Here is a 14,276-nt window from a genome sequence, read left to right on the forward strand (position 1 = left end):
AAATATTCCAGGAGGGCACAAACAGCGGCACTATCCCAAAAAAAAAAAAAAAAAAAAAAAAAAGAAGCAGAGCAATAATGACACCATCCCCAAAAAATTTGTGTCTTGTTTTGATCAGTGAGTAAAGCTACAGTCACCTGAGGCTTTCAAAGCACTTTACAAATATTAATCCTTAGGAGTTTACCCATCTTAACTTTCTGGCTTCTAGGGGAAAACAACACCACCACCACCACCACCACAAAAAGAAAAAAACAAACAACCACCAAAAAAAAACCCCCTCCAAAACCTCAAAACAACAGGGATTGAATTATTCCCTACTGGAAAATGGAAATGAAAGCACAGAGCAAATAAAGCAGGGTTTTCCAAACACACTCTGAAGTGCCAATGGATGTGGATTGTGGATCAGAAAAATATGGGACTGGCACAGGCCTGAGGAATCTAAGGTGGCACAGAAACCTCAATCAGAAACGTGGAATAAACACCCTTGGAACTGCACTTTATCACAATTTACTCTTGGAAATACACTCTCTCATAATGTGTTTGCACATGTATGTATACAGGTATATTTTATATATCATTGTGTATAAATATCTAGAAAATAATCCAAATCCCACAGATACTGACACAGAGGCAGCACCAGGGCTCAACCCAGAGGTTTTCTTGTGATAGTCACACCCTCAGATGTTTTGATATGAAAATGTCTCCCTTCAGTCCCCAGCAAGGAAGTGGTGATTTTGATTTTCACAACCACAAAGCCTGCAAGGGACCTGTGGGGGCTAAAGCCAAAGCACATTTCCCCACAGGGCAGCAGTCAGGGACTTCAAAATCCTGAGCATGACAAGGGGGATCAGGCTTGTATGGCAGATTGCATTCATGAAAAGGGGGCAGAAAAGGACCAAGTGGTCCACAGAGAGACTGGCTGCAATCCATTCCCTGTCTTGGCTGTGGTCACAGAATCATGGTGATGCCTCAGGTTTGAGCTTTTATCATTTTCAGGTTCTGTGCTGCTTTAGTGGGTGGGTCTGGGCTACATGAGGGGATGCTGAGCTCTCTGCACAGAGCAGGGAGACAAAACAATTCCTGCTCCAGCTGCAGACCAAGGACAAATGATCCAAATCTCAGCCCAAGAGCACAAACAACGTGGAATGAAGAGAGAAGAACAAGCAGGATGGGACTGCCTGGGCTGGAGCTGTAATTGGACAATGAACCCCAATATGCAAATGGAGCAGAACTGATCAAAGTGAGAGGCCCCGTGAGCAGTTGTGCATTTTGGGACCATTTTGGGTCATTTTGGATGCAGCCCTGGCTGGGCTCTTGTGCTGCCCAAGGTGGATCCATTGAGGCCTTTTAATAAATCCCTGCTTTATTCTTTAGCTCTGTCCATCCTCTGTTCTAGGTCAGCCTGCACGAGGCATCAATGGAATGGTTTGGGTGGGAAGAGACCTTGGAGAACATCTGGGCACGGGCAGGGACACCTTCCACTGTCCCAGGCTGCTCCCAGCCCTGTCCAGCCTGGCCTTGGGCACTGCCAGGGATCCAGGGTGGGCACCCTGTGCCAGGGCCTGCCCACCCTGCCAGGAACAATTCCTGCCCAATCTCCCATCCAACCCTGCCCTCTGGCACTGGGAGCCATTCCCTGTGTCCTGTCCCTCCAGGCCTTGTCCCCAGTCCCTCTCCAGCTCTCCTGGAGCCCCTTCAGGCCCTGCCAGGGGCTCTGAGCTCTCCCTGGAGCTTCTCCTCTCCAGGGGAGCCCCCCCGGCTCTCCCAGACCAGAGGGGCTCCAGCCCCAGGAGCATCCCGGCGCTCCATGGGGTTTATCCCTAATTAACAGGGTAATTAACAGGGTGATTAACGCAAACAGCCCCGAGGTTCTTCACTTAAGAGGAACAGCCCATCCCAGCAGCCCGGGTGACGCAGTTGTGCTGGAATGTCCTGGCACAGAATAATTTAATAATTAACCCTCCTTCTTCAGTGTGAGACGATCTGTACTAATTTAAATTAAATTCTCGACTAATTTAGTAAATTTATTTTAATTATTAAATTTAAATTAAATTATTAAATTTAACTTGCTAAATTTAAATTTACTAAATTTGCTAAATTTAAATTAAAATTCTCTACTAATTTTAAATGTATCGACTATTACAAAATCTAAAATAACAATTCAATATTTTAATATTTAATAATTATTTAATTTAATATATTATTAATTATGTATATATTTTAAATTTATCAACTATTACAAACTCTAACATAACAAAATTTATACTTAATAATTATATATTTTAATGTATATTATTAATTATGCATATTAGCTATTTAATTCCTAATTATTATAAATTTCTTCTTCACTACATACATTATTTTTACTCTAATGTTTCCTCATACTCATAATAAAAAAATATGAATAATAACAACTTATGTAATTATCTTACATATCTCTATACAATTTTACAAAACAAAATTAATTAATATTTTATTTCTCATATCAAGATCCATTCTTCACTAACAAGATTTAAAAAAAAATCCTCCAATCCCTACAAAAAATATAAATTAACTTCTGTTTTAACAAGTACAAAATCCAAATAAACTTCAATAAAAAATATAAAACTCACACAGGATTTAATGTGAGACCTTGGAAAAGGCTTCCAAACTTAGGTGCTAGAAGTGAGAATGTGGATTTATAGTTTAAAGCAGAAACATGTTAAACTAAGTAGAGGAAGGTTTAGAGTTTTAGAGCTTAAGATATAGAAAAAATAACAGTATTTACAAAGGTAATAAGAAGTTTTAGAGTGTAGCACTCTAAATTTGTGTGTCATAACATGACTGGCTAAGAAAGCTCACACTGTAGCATGAGTCCATAAGATGAAATATTTAAAGATTGGGTCAAAAGCATAAGTATTCTTTTTGGCAGTGTTTTATTAATTAATAAATCCTTAAAAGGTCTTGTAACTAGAGGTCTTGTGACCTTCTGAGCCCTGTGGTGAAGATGTGAGTCAAACTCACCCTTCCTGCCTATATAAAAGATAAGAAAAATATATTGCACCATCTAAAGCAACCCATAAATCCTGTTTTTAATTCATGCAAAATTCCCACAAGACCCCACCCCATCCAGGGTAACAGATTATTGGGATCCTTTTGGGGTTCCTGGTACTACAACAGCTCAAAATTGCATATTTTTAAACTAATATTAGATAATGAGACATAAAGAAGCTGTTTCTACTTCAGTGCCTCTACCTCACTTTATAAGTTTTATACTTTATCAGTTTTATAGTCACTTTATAAGATTAAATAATGAACCAACTCCAAATTTCAATATAAATCTCTGGGAACACAGAGTTTTCTGATTGTTACCAAAAAATTACTGCACTTTTCACTTAAAACCAAGTTGGGATTTTTAATTTGTTTTTTTCTGGCGGGGGGGCGTTTAGGGTTTTTTGATTGTTTTCATTTGATGTTTTTTGTTTTGTTGTTATTTTTAAGATTTTTACATTCTGAGCAGCATTTACACTGGGAGGAAGGAAACTGTAGAGAACAGCAGTGGTAAGAATCAAAAAGCACATTTGCTGCTCCAGTACAATCTGAAACATGAATTATGCGGTTTACAACTCCTCACCTTCCACAATTACCTCTAATGGTGGCAGCACACAAGACAATGCTTTGAAATGTAAGTAATTCCATTTATTAGCACGACAAGCAGCAGTTCTATGCTGCTCAGTGCTTTCTGCCTGCCAGGGAATATTCAGAGCACCACAAAATCATGGAATGCTTTGGGTGGGAATGGACACTTCACTATCCCAATGTCCAACCTGGCCTTGGGCACTTCCAGGGATCCAGGGGCAGCCAGAGATGTTGGGAATGATCTTATAAAAACTCCCAGATTTTCCTGTAAATCCTATTCCAAAAGAAAAACATGGACCCCAACAGATCTCTAAGTTACACCAGGAGTAGCAACAACTTTGCTTTTGCAAGCCCAGCTCAGCTCAGAGCAGTGCAGACCAATGTGACAGAGGAGGTGTCTAAAATATGAAGGTGAACTTTGAATTTCTGGTTTGAGGGGAGGTTTTTCTTCTATATTTTTCATACAGAAAAATTGACATTCTGAATGCAAGCAGCTGTGAGAGCTGGGCAGCCTGCAGGCAAACCCCAGGTTCTTTAAGGGGCTGAAAGAAATATTCTGTGGAGGATATTTCACCTTCCTGGCAGGTGGAAGTCTTTTAACAATGGTGCACATCTGTCACATTAAGGAGAATAAATATTTGCTAGGAAGAAGGAAGCTCTTAAGACCAGCCTGGTGATCAGGAGCCATTATTTCTCTTATTATTTGTACCTATTAAAGAAAAATTTCCTCCCATAATTGGTCATTTAAGGTCATGAATATTTGAAAAGATCTGCATTTCATCTCCTTTGGGGTGAAAAGCAGGGGTTTGAACAGCACAATATAAATGCAAGACAAATTAGGCAGAAGCAGTCCATGTGCACTTATTCTCATCTCCCCCCACATTTCACAGCCCAGAGGTGGATTTAGGATTGTTTTTCAGACTGGCCCATCCCAGACAGCTCAGGGAAGGAGGACAAAAATACCCGTGACAGAGCAGCGAGGTGACAGCGCTGACAACAGCACCTCCAGCACACCGAGAGCCTGGGCTTATCTCCCAACTGCTTCCTCAGCTTATCAGAGGCTGCACAACCTCCCTGAGCTGCCAAACAGGGCCCTGGCAAACAGAAAATATCAGATTTGGTCAGAAAGGTCCCGGGGCTGGCTGGAAGAGCCAGCTCAGTGCAGAATTGTTTCCACGCCTTGTTTCCCATGAGCTGCAGAGGGAAGGGTCTTGTCCACCTCAGCACGCATCTCCAGGTGCTGCTGCTCAAGCCTGGGCTCACAGAATTCCACAATATCCTGAGCTGGGATCACAGGGATCATCAGCCCAGACACACCAACCTATTCCCTAATTACAATACACTATAAGCGTGTCTTTCTGTCAGGCTTTGAGAATTTTCTACAAATCAGTTTCCCACATTGAGACCCTGTCCCACCATGGTCATGAGGAGACGGAGAGAGAAATGCCACTTGTATTTGGAGTTCCTGTGCCTTGTTAAGCAGCCTTGTTCATACACCAAATAAAGGAAAAATAATAAATCATCTAATTTTGAAACTGCCAATTACCAGCCAGTAACTGAGCCAACCCTAGGAACCATCAGCACTAAGGCAATGCACATATCGTCAAACATTAGCTCAGCTCAGGATCAGATCTTGGAGAAAGCCAAGAAGGGAACAGAAAAAGAATCCCAGAATGGTTTGGGTTGGAAAGGGCTTTAAAGCCCATCCTGTTCTGCCTCCTGCCACCTTCCACCAGACCAGGTTGCTCCAAGCCCATCCAGCCTGGCCTGGAACACTTCCAGGAAGCCTCAGCTTCTCTGGGCAACCTGTGCCACAGCCTCATCACTCACACAGGGAACAATTCCTTCCTGATATTTCACCTAAACCTCCTCTCTTTCAGTTTAAAGCCATTTCCTTTCACAGGAGGTGCTGCTCCACTCCAGCAGCACCTAAAACACAAGAAATCCTGTGTGCAAAAGCATCATCAGATGCTCAGGTCTGTTCTAGAAGACACTCATCCATCATAAATAACACTCATAAATTTGGGGAACACAGTAACTCCCACCAGCATTGCACTGAGGCCTTCACTGGATTGCTGTGTAGCACTGCTGGATGTCTCTAAATAACAACAACAACAATAATAATAAGAAAATAATAATAAGAAAATAATAATAATTCAGTGCTCAATGCCCTGGTTTCTCCAATCACTGTCTTAGGGGGAAAAAAGGGCCTTGACAAATGTCCCACTCTGTCCCTGCTCAGCTGCACAAGGGCAGGGGCAGTTCAGGGTTTTACCTGTCAGTGTGAGGCTGTTTTATCTAAAGCCTCCAGGACTCCCAGACACCAGAGGTCAGAAGAACAAGAATAACTGATATAATTCCCTGGGTAGGGTGAATGTTTAATCAGCTGCATGTTAAGCCAGAAATTCTCCAGAACGGTTCCAGGGTTGTCATGGTGGCAATGGGATCTTAAGCTGATACTAAGGAACAGTCTGACAATGACTAACCAGGTGGTTGTTAAGGAAATTGCTAATTCTGATGAGGTTGTTTGCCTATAATCATTCCACCCCCACTTTTTCCCCATTCTCTCCTCTTCCCCTGATGTTTCTTGTCAGTCTTAACTAGTGACACCTCCAGAAGAGGCATCCTTAATTACAGGCTCCATTCAGCACGACCCTTTGCCTCCTGTTAACCTCAAAGAACCACCAGCCACGTAATCCCAGACAAATTCCTGAATTACTGGTGCCTCCCCCCACACATGACTTCATCTTCGTGCTTCCAAACCCAAGGGGCACTTCCAAAACTCAGCCATGGAGACAGAACCATCTCTCTTCACACCTGGATTTGCTCCTGATGTGTGGAGCCCACAAGGATTCCCTCATCCCCAGCACGGCTGCAAATGGGATGTTGTTTGTGAGGCTGCAGCATGGGTTTGGTTCCTGATGGGAAAGGGAAAATGTGCACTGCAAAGCTCATTGGGAGAGAAGTAATTCCAGCCAGGATCCTATTCTCTCTAGAAGGGATGGGGGAAATATAATTTTATGTGCCAAACAGCAATTCCTAGGATTTGAACTGCTCTGAAAGCCCTGGAAGGTGAGCCCTGCTGCTCTGGCTTTGAGAGGGAGCCAGGAAATCTCACAGAGTCGTGGAATGATTTGGGTTGGAAGAGACCTGAAATCTCATCCCTGCCATGGCAGGGACACCTTCACTATCCCAAGGTGCTCCAAGTCTTGTCCAGCCTGGCCTTGGACACTGCCAGGGATGAGACAGGCACATCTTCTCTGAAAACCTTTGGTTCACCCTCCTGACAGAGAAGAATTTCTTTGGTTATCAAATCTAAATTTCCTCTCTTTCAGTTTCAATCCATTCCCCCTTGTCCTGCCACTCCTGATTCAGAGATGCTGAACACAGTGCCATGCCCTCAACTTCTGCTTTGTTCCTGCTCATGTTCCTTGCTTTCGTTGCTAGGATTAGACTTTGTAAGGACCAGAGATGCCTTGAAGAAGTCAGAGCATGCAGTCACTCTGATGCCTCAGGTTTGAGCTTTTCTATGTTTCAGGTTCTGTGCTGCTTTAGTGGGTGGGTCTGGGCTTCACATGAGGGGATGCTGAGCTCTCTGCACAGAGCAGGGAGACAAAACAATTCCTTCTCCAGCTGCAGACCAAGGACAAATGATCCAAATCTCAACCCAAGAGCACAAACAACGTGGAATGAAGAGAGAAAAACAAGCAGGATGGGACTGCCTGGGCTGGAGCTGGAATTGGACAATGAACTCCAATATCCCAATGGAGCAGAACTGATCAAAGTGAGAGACAAATGGGCTGCTCATCCATTTTGTGACCATTTTGGGTTGTGCTGCCCAAGGTGGATCCACTGAGGCCTTTTAATAAATCCCTGCTTTATTCTTTATCTCTGTCCAGTCTCTGTTCAAGGCATCCCCTGCCAGGGGAGACAGGGATGTGTCTCAAGCTGCTCCTCCTCAGAGCCTGCACACAGGTACCTGCTGCTCTTTGTCCTCACACACATCCACACATTCTGCACATGAAGCCAAAGAAAAACTCCCTCACACAGAGAGAAAAAAAAAAAAAAAAAAAAAAAAAAGGATTTGCAGAACCTGGATGGTGGGCATATGCACCAGTGAGCTAAATGCAGCATCAGGGAGGAATATCTCTACAGTCAATATAATTAATATTTCTGTCAGCTTCTTGATGAGGATTTCTTTCAGATTTGGGACAAGAAAACAAAGCATCTGATTTTTGTTTGCATATTCTTTATATGAAAGTCATTATTGGTGCAGCATTCTGTGACCTGTTCCTTTGACTGCAATGTTCCATCATTAACCTCTTGCAAAGTTTCCTCCCACGACACATTTGTACAACACTGAGACTTCTCTGGCATTTATTAAGCTCAGAAAAACAAATCCCTAATACTCAGGGAAAAAGCAAACTTATGAACTGCTTTTAAATGACTTTTTAAATGCCTTCAATTGGGATTTCTACAGCTCCTTACTCCTGTGGGACATCAGGAAATACCCAAGGGAATGACATGAAGTTGTGTCAGGGCATTGGGATGGATCTCAGGGAAAGGTTCTTCTGTGATTTTATGACCAGATCAAGGAACCAAGTTTTAAAGTTCTGTTTGAGAAACTTCTTGCTTCTGTTGCATTTTAAAACACACCTTTTAACTTTACTGCTGGGCAGACACTGCCTAACCCCTGCAGTGACATAAGTGAACAGGAATACTGTGGGAAGAGTTTCTCATTCACTGACATGAAATCACATGTCTAGACATAACTACTTATTGTTTTAACAACTCTGCTGAATTAATAACACTTAAGCTTCTCTAGAAATTGCCATCTTTCATAAAACATCACCCAAAGCTGAAAGCAAGTTTGTTTTATTTTCCCTTCCCCTCTACCTGAAATAATTTGTGTATTAACGTGTCCTGAAATAATTTCTGAAATGCAAACATTGCCATCTCTTATAAAACATCACCAAAAGTTGAGAAAGGGTTTGTTTTTTCTGCTTCCCCCACTGAATGAAAATAATTTGTGTATTAATATGACCCTGAAATAATTTCCTCTCTGTGCTTTGTGTGCTAAGAAAAGAGACTCTAGGAAGTGCCCTGTACAAATGGATTCCTCTTTGCGAAGAGACTTAAGGTTTGTGAAGGAAGGTTTTGTTATCTATTTATAAATTTATGGATAATCATTCCATAAGCTGCTTGGATTCCTCTGTTTAGAGGTCCATTGTTTGTGCTGAAGGAAGGTTTTGTCATCTATTTATGAATTTATGGATGAAGCTGCTTGGATTCCTCTTTGCTCAGTAGGTAAAGGGTCCATGATTTGCACTGAAGGAAGGTTTTGTCACCTATTTATGTATTTATGGATAATTAACCCATAAACTGCTTGGATTCTGCTGTTTAGGGGCCCATAGTTTGTGCTGAAGGAAGGTTTTATCACCTATTTATATATTTATGGATAATTAACCCATAAACTGTTTGGATTCTGCCGTTTAGGGGCCCACAGTTTGTGCTGAAGGAAGGTTTTGTCATCTATTTTTGAATTTATGGATAAAGCTGCTTGGATTCCTCTTTGCTCAGTAGGTAAAGGAGTCCATGATTTGCGCTGAAGGAAGATTTTGTCACCTATTTATGTATTTACGGATTAATTAACCCATAAACTGCTCGAATTCCTCTGTTTAGGAGTCCATAGTTTGTCCTGAAGGAAGGTTTTGCCACCTATTTATGAATTTATGGATAATTAATTAATAAACTGCATGGATTCCTCTATTTAGGAGTCCATAGTTTGTGCTGAAGGAAGGTTTTGCCACCTATTTATTAATTTATGGATAATTATTCCATAAACTGCTTGGATTCCTCTGTTTAGGGGTCCATGGTTTGCACTGAAGGAAAATTTTGTCACCTATTTATGGATTTATGGATAATTATTCCATAAACTGCTTCGATTCCTCTGTTTAGGGGTCCATGGTTTGCGCTGAAGGAAAATTTTGTCACCTATTTATGTATTTACTGAGAATCACTCCCTAAGCTGCTCGCACAGACACATCCCGACGTGGGAAAGCCGGCACGTTCCCAGACAATAAACCGGATTTGTGAATGTTTGAACAAAAGAATAAAGACTTGCCAGTCCAAATAAAACTTGCCAGTCCAAATAAGACAAAACAAGGCGTCTGAAAGCCAAGATTACAGCCACAAACCTCCCCTGCGTGTCAAATATCGGCGTGATGGCAATCCCGGATCCCGATGGATCCCGATGGACCCCGATGGATCCCGATGGACCCCGATGGATCCCGATGGATCCCGATGGACCCCGATGGACCCCGATGGATCCCGATGGATCCCGATGGACCCCGATGGACCCCGATGGATCCCGATGGATCCCGATGGACCCCGATGGATCCCGATGGATCCCGATGCCCGAGGCCGGGCGGGCATCCCGCTGGCCGGCATCCAGCCCTGCGCTGCGCTGGCATTTGCTCCGAGGGAGGAAGGGGAAGGAGGAGAGCTGGGGTTAAATATAACCCGGGAGGCTCCAGCACAAACTCCGGCGGAGGAGCCGAGCGGGCGGGACCCGCCTGTTGAATCAGCAGCACGCCCGGACTCCGCTTTTAGCTCGGCGAGGGCTAAAAGCGAGCGGGGGAAATGGGCTGGAACAGGCGAAAGCTGCTCTGTTTACGGGCCTCCATCGGCAGGGAAAACATGTTGTGATTAAACGTGGCAGCTGTCGGTGCTCCGAGGTGTTACAAGCAGGGGGCTATTTAAAGACAATGACTGGCGCCGTCTATTCCGCCTCGATTGTGGCAGCCCCGAAGTTGTTTCGTGGCAGAAAGTGGATTTTTAGTGGCAGGGAATACGCTCAGCTGGAGGGTTTCCCCCAAAAGCCAGGATAAATGATGTCATCGGAGGCACTGGCTGCTCGATGATTACAGAATCCCAGAATAAGCTGGGATGGAAGGCAGCTGAAATCCCACCCTGTCCCATGGGCAGGGACACCTTCCACCGAGCCCTGTCCCACCTGGCCTTGGACACTTCCAGGGATGGGTCTGATCGTATTTACACACACTAAAGGACACAGAAAGTGTATTTCTGATGTACCTTAACACACAATTTAACAGCAACTCTCTCTAGAGCACACTCAACTTTAAATCTTGGGATGGGTGACCCCATCCCTCCGTCCCAGCCCGGCTGCAGGGGCTCACTGTGGTGCCAAGTCCCTTGATGATGGAGGTGCCTCATTTATAGGCCAAATCTACAAGTTTATATGGCAATGCTACAAATTGTAAGGCAATGCTACAAATTTATAAGGCAATGCTACAAATTTATAAGGCAATGCTACAAATTTATATGGCAGTCCTACAAAACACTCCTTGAGAGGTCGGATCTGATGCTAAAGGAAAAGACCCCAGAGTGCTGCCTGCAGCCTCACCCCTCCCCAGGTGCTGCGGATTTCCCAGTGGCTCGGAGCCCTCCCCAGGAGCAGGGCTGGCTCTCGGGGCCCCAGGACAGGGACACGCTCCTGTGAGAGAAATTCATGAGATGCAAATGGCTCAGCAGGGAGATGCAAAGCAGGGGTGGCTGTGAGGGACCTGGCTCTGCCTTTCCTCTGTGGCAGTGGATGCTCCTATCCCCATCCCCAGGCGCACTGGGATCGTTCCTGTTTTGCAAGAAGCAAGCAGGGACAAAGAAATTCCAGCTGTCAACCCCTTCTGTCTGTGCTTTCAGCCTTCAGGCCAAGATCCTGTTGTTACCTGAGAACCCAGATTCCGATTAAAAAGATGAGCAGCTCCAAAGCTCGTGGTTATGGGAACAGCTCTGACAACACCAACTCCAAACAACAAACCCCCAGAGCCTGCCCACAGCTGTGTAACCCCAAGGCAAACGCAACACATCTCACAGAATTCCGATACATCTCCCCTCCCTTGGGGGAGAGGTGAAGACACAGCTGGATGTGTTGGGTTTTTTTAAAATATGAGCTGAGATTTTCATGTATCCTACAAAGTCCTGCTTTGGGGGTTTTCCCTCACCAGCCACCCAGAAATCAAACTGTTGATTCCAAACTCTCTCAGCAGACACAGTCAAAGGTTGATTCAACCTGTCTTGAACGAGGTAACCATGAGCCTCCCAAAATGCTTTCCCTTCTACTAAATGTGCCACTTTAAAATAAAACCTGATACTAAATTGACTGAAATAAACTCAGACCGAAAAGTGAAACAGCAGAGGCGGAGAGGGAAGCCCAGGAGCTTAAGATTGGTATTTAGAGACTGATTTTTTTCCTTTTCTCTAGCCCAGACATTACTTTCTATTCTCAAATGATTTGCAACCAAGAGAGAGTTGAAAAGTTTGGGCAGAAGCAGATGAAAAAAGCCTTGACTAAATGATTCTGGAGTTGAGCTCTCAGTTTAACCTACCAGTTAAAGCCTCAGTTTAAGGACATTCCAAATGCAAAAAGGTAAAGTAGATTTAACAATATTTAATAAAATTATTATTAATTCTGCTTTTTAATTAGTAAGTCTCACCTCTTTCAACAGCTAAGCCAAAATAAAGGCTTTGGAGTGCTATCTAAGTAAAAAGAATGGAAACATTTAATCAGGCAGCAGGAACTCACGCTTGAAACAGGCACGTCCACAAAATCCCACTCTAACAGGAGATGAATCTTGTTTCACAACACGCTTTATTCAAAACCAACAGCAGAAACCACATCAAGAACAGACGGCAGATGCTTGCAAATAGGTGTCGCCGCGATTCCCCCCCATTTCTAAGACCGACTCGAAAGCGAGCGCCGGGATCTCCCAGCTCTGGCAAACTCCAGGGACGAGCTGGAGTTGAAACCACGTCCCTCCACCCCCAAAGAGGAGGAGGAGGAGCGCTGGGGGGGTCGGGGACAGCGTGGGGAGGGGGAGAGAAGGGAGAGAGAGACGGGGAGAGCAGGGAGAGAGAGACGGGGAGAGCAGGGAGAGAGGGACGGGGAGAGCAGGGAGAGAGGGACGGGAACAGCACGGAGAGAGGGACGGGAACAGCACGGAGAGAGAGACGGGAACAGCACGGAGAGAGGGACGGGGAGAGCAGGGAGAGAGGGACGGGAACAGCACGGAGAGAGGGACGGGGAGAGCAGGGAGAGAGAGACGGGGAGAGCAGGGAGAGAGGGACGGGGAGTGCAGGGAGAGAGGGACGGGGAGAGCACGGAGAGAGGGACGGGAACAGCACGGAGAGAGGGACGGGAACAGCAGGGAGAGAGGGACGGGAACAGCACGGAGAGAGGGACGGGAACAGCAGGGAGAGAGGGACGGGAACAGCACGGAGAGAGGGACGGGAACAGCACGGAGAGAGGGACGGGGAGAGCAGGGAGAGAGGGACGGGGAGAGCAGGGAGAGAGAGACGGGAACAGCAGGGAGAGCACGGAAAAAGGGAAAGCACGGAGAAGGGCACGGGTACAGTACGGAGCGGTGCCGACCCCAGCACTGCGACCCCCTCCCGACCCGGAGCGGACACTCTGGGGCTCGCACCCCGCGGACCGGGTGGGACCCCCCGGCAGCGCCGCCCGCGGAGCCGGGAGCGCGGAGCTCCGGGCGGCCCCGCGGAGCCGGAGCGGCGGTGCGCGGGGGCCGCGGCCCCCCCGCCGGCCGGGCGGTGTCGGTTCCCGTGCCCGGGCGGGGCCGCGCTGCGGGCGGTGCTCCGGGGCAGCGGCACCGGCCGGGGAGAGGGGGAGCCCGGGGCGGTTCGGCGGCGCCGCCTCCGCCGCTCCCCCGCTCCCAACTTTCCGGGGGCGGCGCGACCGGCGCCCCCCGCCCCGGCGCGCCGCGGGACCGCGCATCCCGCGCCGGGACGAGCGGGGCCGGCGCCGCCGGCCCGCGGAGGACGCGGAGACCGCGCACATCCCTGCACCCCCCCCGGCCGCGGTCCCGCATCCAGCCCGCCGCGGGGCGGCCCCGCTCACCTGCCGTCCCCGCCGGGTGCCGCGGGCTGCGCTGGGCTCCGGCCGCCGGGGCCGCGCGTTGCCGCCGTTGGCAAGTAACAGTCTCCAGGGCTACGGTCACTATGGCGCCGGGCGCCGGGTCTCGAGGCAACTGTTGCTACCCCGGCCCCGCGCGTCACCGCCCGGCCCCGCCCCGAGGAGGCGTGCCCAGCGCTCCGCCGCCGCCCATTGGCGCAGCGCCTGTCCGTCACGATAGAGGGCGGGGCGAGTGGCGGGAGGGCCAATGGCGTGGCGCAGGGGGCGTGGCGGGCGGTTGGCGCGCGGTTTGGCGCCTCGGCGCGGGGCGGGGCCGGGCGCGTGACGCGCGCGCGCGCGCGCGGGAGGCGGTGAGGGAAGGGAGGGGGGGCGAGGGGGCGGGGCCGGCTCGGTGATTTCACCTCAATAAATCACCCCCAAAAATAAAATAAAAAAAATTTAAAAGTTTATTTCCGCTCTGTTAAGCATTACACAAGGGCGGGCTGCCGCCGGGGGGTGGTTGCGGTTTGATTTCGCAGCCGCTTCTCCACGTGACATCAAGCCGTCGTCATGGCGACGGGGCGTGACGTCACGGGCAACAACGCGCGGGATGGGCGCGGGCGGGGACAGCAGCGGGGTTTGGGGCGAATTGAGCGAATATCGGTGAAATGCAGCGCCCGGAGTCCGCGGGGGTGCGGGGGGAGAGCGGCACAGCGCCCTGGGACGGAAA

At 47.5% G+C, this 14,276-nt stretch overlaps 1 protein-coding gene across 11 annotated transcripts in view; it reads right to left on the reverse strand.

The window, feature by feature from the left end:
- The window catches only part of LOC110478007 (DNA-binding protein RFX2), a 76,680-nt gene extending 62,970 nt beyond the window's left edge, over positions 1 to 13,710 (reverse strand). For 10 of the 11 annotated variants that reach the window (XM_085562540.1, XM_085562533.1, XM_085562544.1 and 7 more), the window contains exon 1: positions 13,553 to 13,710. The gene's annotated coding sequence lies outside the window, so the exon portion shown is untranslated. The remainder of the gene's footprint in view (positions 1 to 13,552) is intronic. The other variant, XM_085562543.1, reaches the window with a different exon arrangement.
- Between the last annotated feature and the right edge of the window lie 566 nt (positions 13,711 to 14,276).

Source organism: Lonchura striata, chromosome 28 (assembly GCF_050655825.1).
Source record: "Lonchura striata isolate lonStrDom1 chromosome 28, ASM5065582v1, whole genome shotgun sequence".
Taxonomy (NCBI): Eukaryota; Metazoa; Chordata; class Aves; order Passeriformes; family Estrildidae; genus Lonchura; species Lonchura striata.